General features: G+C 39.2%; 1 long non-coding RNA gene across 1 annotated transcript; it reads left to right on the forward strand.

Annotated features, from left to right (window-relative positions):
• Positions 1 to 932: 932 nt before the first annotated feature.
• LOC138834366 (uncharacterized) lies at positions 933 to 4,341 on the forward strand. Its single transcript, XR_011374083.1, has 3 exons — positions 933 to 1,135; positions 2,700 to 2,741; positions 3,176 to 4,341. It is a non-coding gene; the product is annotated as an uncharacterized lncRNA (long non-coding RNA).
• The last annotated feature ends 3,726 nt before the right edge of the window (positions 4,342 to 8,067 follow it).

Consider the following 8,067-nt stretch of genomic DNA (forward strand, 5'->3'; position numbering starts at 1 on the left):
CCTTTATGCACAGACACACGTTCACCCACATACACACACACACACACACACACACACACACACACACACACACACACACAAGTACATGCACAAAATGGCAGGCAATATTGTCTCTTAAATTCTTATCCAGATATTGGACAACATCCCACTTATTTGTGAAGGGTTTTCCTTGATTATTTTGAAGGAGGAGGACAGTTCATGGGACACAAACGACAAGACTTTAGTGAGGAATGCTTTATAAATGCCTAGCTTATAAAAAGAACAGGAGTACAGTTTTTTCTTTAAATATTACATTCCTTCAAATATAGTATTTTAAAATAATAACCATTGAATTATGAGAAGACAACGCAGCACCTCTTCCCTTCTCCCCTTCCCCTCGTTCATAAAATATAATAAAAGTTTCAAAAATGCTCTTCTGTCTTACAAAATGTTTGACTACATGTATAATGTTTGTTTTTCAATACTTTTTTGATTTTCCCGCCTCTAGGTACTTATCTTTTTCCAGCTGACAGCACACAGAGCCTTCAAGAGCAAACAGAAAATTAGGAAACAAAAAGCTAACAATGTCCTAGTAAGTGGATGTCAATAATACATGCAAGAAACACATGGCAGGCTGAGAGGGCCCTGAGAGGCAAAATGATTTGTGCAGGATGAGAAGAATAGTGACAAATAAGGGTGGGATCTGAGCTAGGAAGGGCTTTTTGAGACTGAGACCATGACTTTATCTAGGCCTAGCTGATAATGTTGGGATTTGACAATATCCACATGTGTATAGAGTGAAGTAGGAAGGGAGATTTCAGTCTACAGTTTGTCTTTGGGATGGTCTTATGTGAGCAAGCAGCTTAGATGATTAGGCTCTGAGATATGACTCTACCTCCCTCATAATGGAATAGAATATGGAACTCTGAGAGCCAAGCAACTGTAACTAAAAGTCAACTCAAGCCAGCTCACTTGGCCTGTGGCTCAGGAACAAGAAAGATGCTCCTGTATTGTTTTCAAAGTTCAAGAGATTCAGGTCTCAGGCATGAGTGGTGTGAGTGCCTCGCTTGATGCTGCAGACATTGGATCAGTGCTAAACCACGAAACCAATGTCTCAGGCCTTGTTATAAGAAGAAACCAAGGCAACTCCGGCAAGGTAAAACTATGACAGGAAACCTATTTAATCTCATCCTAGCCCACACTAGAACCTTCTTCTTGTGTGCTTTTATATGAGTAGACTGAGAAAATATTTACTGTGTAGTTTTCAATCCACTCTCTTACAATTACTCAATTTAAGTGTACTCCCATTTCCATGTTTCAAAGATCCATTCTTTTTTACCACCCCAGTGTGACAATGAGTCAGCCCAAACCCTGAATATGCCTTATAATATATGGTGCCTGGACTCAGGTTTGCTGGAAATTCTGGAAATGGACCTGGTCCCTGCCTACCAGAAAGGTGATCTCTTCTATGTTGGAAACTTCCTCCACCACTATAGAAAGCGGGGACAATAGAGCAGTTGCTGGATATTCTGTTTTAAAAGTGAGTATTCCTTAGCCGGGTGCCGGTGGCCCACACCTGTAATCCTAGCTACTCAGGATGCTGAGATCTGAGGATCAAGGTTCAAAGCCAGCCTGGACAGGAAAGTCCATGTGACTCATCTCCAATAAACCACTAGAAAACCGGAAGTGGTGCTGTGGCTCAACTGGTAGAGTGCTCACATTGAGTTGAAGGCTGAGGGATAATATCCAAACCCAGAGTTCAAGCCCCACGACTGACAAAAAAAAGTGAGATTTCCTCCTTCAAACCCAAGACTGATGAGACCCCCTCCAGAATATTGGAATAATTGGTACCTCTCTGAGACTGTATCACTGGGGTCTTATCAAAGGAGCTTGGCTTGAGACAAAGAAGAGCAGTCTTCGACTAATTCCTTAGGACTGGGCTGCCAGAACATTTCATTTGCCTCATAAGCTAGTGGAGCCTTAATGATTTTCTTGCTGAAAGAATAGGATTAAAGGAATGAGCCAGTCTCATCCAACCTCCACCCTCATCTAGGAAATCACTATCTTGGAGGCCTTTGAAGGAATATAGACAGAAGAAAGGATGAAACTTGAATTTGAATTTGGGGCCTGAGTTCTGTAACATTCGGAGCACTCTACCAATTGAGCCCCAAGTCTAGTTCTGGCCTTTGGCTGGTTAAATGAAGATAAGTGTCTTTAGATTTTACAAACTAGACTGGGTTCAAACTGATTTCAATCTGATCCTCAGATCTCACCTTCCTGATTGCTAGGGTTAGAGGCATGAGCCATTCTGCAGTTATTTGGAAAGATGTATATAAGCACACTCACAGTATTTCCATGAAATTGTATAGACATATCTTCACTTTTTTTTAAAGTTTTTATTCTTTTTTTTATTTTTTAATATTATTTTATTTTATTTGAGAACATACTGTACAGAGGGGCTACAATTACATGGGCAGGATAATGCATACATTTCTTACCAAGCATTGCAGCCTCCTCCTTTGTTTACCCTTCACCTCCCTTCCCAGCCTCCCCCCTCCCCCCACCCAATTATACCCCCCTCCCCCCCCACCGACATTGTAAAGCTGGTTTTGACATGACATTTCATGTTTACATTACCATTTGTGACTTAGACAGTCCCATGTGTGTCCTGTTCAGAAAAGGAGAAGCAAAGAGTTAACTTCTTTCTCCCATTGGTACAGATCTTTCTACCATAACTGGGAGGAAGATGAACAAGTGAAAAAGTAAGTGGACATTGGCACAAAGAGAATTTTTGTCCTTTGAAACTTGGTACCTTTGACGTTTCTGAATCAAAGTCAATTTTCTTCTTTGCACACCAGTTGTTATTTTCATCAGAGGGTTGAGGTTTGGCACATCAGAGGATAGCAGATTACACAGTTGTGGATGTGGTTGTGGTTTTGGACTCTCATGGATGCCAGGAAGGGCTGTATATAACAAGTCAGATCCATTGGGGAAACAACTTTCTCTTCTTATCACAGGGAGAAATTTTTAAGATTATAATTGAGAAATTTCTAGAAGTGGGTTGTGAGGAGCATCCTGCTTGCAGGAGTCTCTTCCCACTTCCCAACATGCAAGTCTTGCCAGAAAGAGTCTATAGTACAAGGTTCAGGATGGAGAGGGTGGGCTCTCATTTTCCTTTTCACTAATCTTCCCACAGCATTGTTTATTCTATCCTCCCTATGTGGATGGACTTCTACCCTGATGATTTCTATGTGCCTAAGAACCATGACACCCTGAAAGAACTTACACAGAATGTCAAGATCAACATGGTCTCTTCAGACCTGCTCTTCTGCTTACATATTCTTCTGGACCAGCTGGAGGAACCCATGACCCATGATACCAAGAAAAAGAGGAAGAACTTGTTTAGATGCCTCAGGGCTCGTGAGGAGGGATGGAACCTGGGTCTCTAGGGATGGGCCCAATTGGTCATGAGACCTTAGTACTCCTCAGTTTGGCAAAATGTCCTTTTATAGATATTCTATGCCAGGTATAATCTGTTCTCCTTTTGAAAGAACTTGGAAGTAGCCACTCATTAGAAACACCCTACATTCTAATCAGTGTTCAATCCAACCTCAAATTCTACAGCTTCTCCCATTAGATCCTCAGAAGTTTAGTCACACCTTAACTTATAGGGTCTACTCTAAGATTTCTGTACCTATTTACATTCTCAGGTTTGCATCACCATAAAGCAGCTCCTGCAGAGCTCCAGATAAAGAACCCATCAGTGATGTCGTCAATGGTGACTGATTGAGATTGGAAGATCTCCAGAAAGCATGTGAACATAGAGGATTTTTTTTCAATTTGTAGAAAGGCCCAAGTAGGTTTTGAGTCCTGTGGACATCCCACTGGTTCTGAACCCCACATGTGATGCAGGTGTACCTGCACATAACACCAAGGATGAAGACAATCCAGAATGTCTTCCATTGATGTTCACAATCCAACTAGATCGCCACCAAGCCAGTCAAAAAAACACTTCTTGGTGTGCAGGGTAAATGTGTGCTAATGGAAAATGACCCCAGTCTATCTTCAGGAAAACCAATGAGTGAGGTCCAAAATCTAGATTCAGTTGAGGAAAGGGAATCTTTCCTCACAATACCCAGACCAATCTGACCTCTTGCAGGGGATTCAATTTACAATTGAGAAATTAGAATCTGTCTCTACCTGGACTCAGGAAGAAAATCCTGTCTTTAATGAGGAAGTAGATCTCTTTGAGGACTCTGTGGGAGAATTTCTGATTCCTTCTCCTTTTCCTGAGACAATCCTTTTTTTTCTTTATGTCCTGATGTAAAAGGTTCACCCTATTTATTTTTTAACTTTATTAAAATAATGTTTTTGACATATTCTAAAATTCATGAATCCTAAATATATTTCTTTTTAATCCGACAATCTGAAACATTGTGCATATGTGTTCTGGGGGGGAACACAGGGAGACAGGGGGCTGTATTAGAGAGCCTACTGGATATAATGGGAAATGTTAAATTCACAGGGAGTGGCAAGGAAGCCAGGCCATGCCTGCATGGGGTCATAAGGTGGCCATAAAAGGTCTAGTACATAGAAGATCAGATGTCCTAGAAGGCTATCCTGTCAAATGGGACAAATGCCACAATACTTATAGTGGTATGTGGGCTCTCTTCCAACAGTGAGTTCGAATTTGAAAACAACTTCATTGTGCTTTGGACAAATATGGAAGAAAAATTTGGCTCCAATATTATAAAAAAGTCTACTTAGGGCTGAAAATATATAGAAAATATGTATAATGGAAAGCAAAAGCCATAATAGGAAAAAGAAGGTTTACATAGATGAACAAATACAAAATCAGGAAGAAAAAATACTCCACATTTAAATCAGTTATATGTAAATACATGTTATATTCTTGATGTTATATATAGTATATTACATAGTATATAAGACAATATGATTTTTCCAACTACAATGGCATTTAAATTTTAAACTTGAGTTTTTTGCACAAAATATTAGTGTAAATATTATTGGGGAAAATAGTGATATAATTTGATTATAATTATAAGAATATATTTGTGTGTTTCTATATATAACACTGATTATAAATAGATGAATAAACATATACATATATTTGTATATATCTGTCTATGATGTGAATAAAATGAAAGTGAATGTAATGAAATTGACTATAGTATGTATAAAAAAGTTGAGTCCATGAGACTCAGTCCTGTAATCCTAGTGATGTGGGATGCTGGGTTATGAGATTTAGTATCTCTTACAACCAAGTCGTAGATTTTCAGAGGAGGTCTGGTCCCTCCAGTGTAGCAAATAAACACATAGGCAGTGGGATCACACCCCCTGACCCCAGAGGAAAGTCAGTAGAAATCAGGACAAGCCTCTTATCTTATGACAGTCTACACAGTTCCTGTACCAACATGGCAATTTGTAGAACATCAGATGGAAAGTTGGCATTCCCTCCAAAAGGTTCCAAACTGTAGTCTCTGATCATACTGAATTAAACATTATTTCCCTTCACAAGATGCAAACACATAGAAATATGGCAAGGGCTCAAGATAGATGGTCAAAGACTTACAAATACATAAAATTATATACTCTATTTCAGTAATTCATTGACAAATCATCAAAGGCATGTCTTGAATTTTTTTAAAGGAAATGGAAACATACTTTGAGTTTATCAGGAACTGGGTGATAGTTTGGTTGTTGAATTGTTGAATGCACTCCTGGGCAAAGGAGACACATATCTTGGGGAAATTGTGTGGGGGTTGGTGTCCTCACACAGCTTCACAATACAATGGTCATAACTTCTATGATGTCATAGCCACCTTTGCCATAGCAGCAAATAGGTCTCAGGCACTGATTTTGCCCTAAAGTTGGCTCAACAACAGCAAAAGGCACAAAGAATGAGAGGGAATGAATACTAGCCACTAACCTTCAGCTTGAACAGCTGTCCTGACCAGAAGCTAAGATAAATTGAGCTGGGGAAGGCTGATCTCCATGTAAGGCCCCTGAGCACTAAGGACTAGGCACTATTACAGGTGTTGGAGAAACAGAAGTGAATGGGGCTCTCTCCTCAGCAATTTCATGACGTAAAGAAAACCAGAAATCATAATGATAATTTCTATAAATCAGAGACATGAAATTGGTGATTTTGTGGCAACAACTTCATTTTGGGGATGTTGTTATGAGAGCCAACATCCAGGTAATTGTCTAGGAGCAGGTACTCCAGACAGTAAGGACAGCAAATACATCGCCCATTGATGGGAATGGAGCTGATTTGCTTCAGAAAATGAAAACAGCACTGACATGCTTGCTTGTGAATTAAGAATGGAAAGGTACAAAGAAGAAAAAGATCCAAAATGAAGATAGATATAAATTAGATAGATATTGGATGCTGCCGGTTACAAGAAGAAAAGTTCTGATTTTAGTTTAAATCTAACAACCCACTGGAACCAAAGTGCTACAATAGTAGTCAGACACATCTGATTCAGTAAAGAATACTTTTAAAATGTGATTCTAACTGGGCTCTGGTGGCTCACAACTGGAATCCTAGTTACTCATTTGGCTGATATCTGAGGATCAGATTTGAAGCAAGTCCAAGGAGGAAATTTGGTAAGACTTATTTCCAATTAACTACCAGAAATATGGACATGAAGCTGTGGTTCAACTGGTAGAGCACTAGCCTTCAGGAAAAAACTAAAGGAGAGCACCCAGGCCCTAGGTCCAAATCCCAGGACTTCCTAAACAAAGAAGCCAACAAATAAAATTTGGTGCTGTCATTCATCACTTAGCATTCTAATTCAATATATTTGGTATAAGCCTTGGAAATTGTATCCTTAGCAAATGTTCGCCCCTGATATTTTGCTGCATTACCAGCTTTCAAAGCCCTGGCATCAACACTGTCTCCTCCTAGTTAGCATAGCATTCTACCACTGGAAATTTGAAGATATATTTTATTAATCAGAATTCTGATCATCTTTCCACATACATCAAATGAGTAATAGCCACATTCTACTATTCTGAATGTTTTTAATCCTCCTCTGAGTTAATAAGCATTAAGGCTTAAAAATTCTACAGTGGTTATCAAGTTAATTCAATAGTCATTCTTCCACCCAATCGTGTAACATATGTTTATAAAAGGCGAGACTATATGAAAGTGTGCACATTATACCTTCTAACTATAATGCTCTCAAGAAGTAGGGTTTTACAGAAACTTCCTGATTGCTTTGTCAAATGAAAGTATAAGAGATTTAAATAAGCTACCTAACATCTAAGAAGGAAAATGCTATTGGCTTTACAACAAATTCATTTGACTGAAGAAATGGGTTTCAGAAATGCCAGAGGCAAAGCGTATTATTCAAATCACCTTATCATGAGGTACAAGCAGCCTGTCTAGATCAACCTTCCAGGAAAAAAGCAATGAATGAAGAACAATTAATGCTTCTAAAACAAGCCAGTTGGTGGTGGTTCATGCTTGTTATCCTAGCTACTTTGAAGTTTAAGATGAAAGGATCTCAATTCAAAGCCTGACCAGGAAGAAAACCTTCCTCTCTGCAACCAGCAGACAGGAAGCATCAGCTCTGTGCCTGAAGCCCAGCTGGATGGCCTCTGTCCACAGACATCCAGACACACAAGACCACCCCCATCTTAAATATTATCAAAACATTCAAATAATATCTCCTGTTTGGGAGATAACATTTAAAAGTTATATCAAAAACATTTCATGAGTTCCAGTTAAAATGTCAGAGTGAAAGTGGAAATATGTACTTACTCACTCACTTAAAGGAAAGTTACTGACAAGAATGATGTTAATGGGGCTAGAGGCCCATTTGGTAACTTATTCACTCCACCATGTTTCCTCACAACTTGTCAGTCAGCCTGAACAGTGAAATTTTTGAATGCAAGGAATGTGTTTGAGCATGTAGCTTGTGAAAGTAATAATGAAAAGCTAAACACTGGAAGCTCAGGCCTGTAAAACTAGCTACTCAGGACCCTGAGATATGAGAAACTCAGTTCAAAGACAACAGCAAAAAAGACTTCTATGTCCAATTAAACAGTAAATGAAGAAAG

The sequence above is a fragment of the Dipodomys merriami genome, unplaced genomic scaffold, assembly GCF_024711535.1.
Source record: "Dipodomys merriami isolate MVZ:Mamm:240054 unplaced genomic scaffold, mDipMer1.0.p SCAF_2122, whole genome shotgun sequence".
Lineage (NCBI taxonomy): Eukaryota > Metazoa > Chordata > Mammalia > Rodentia > Heteromyidae > Dipodomys > Dipodomys merriami.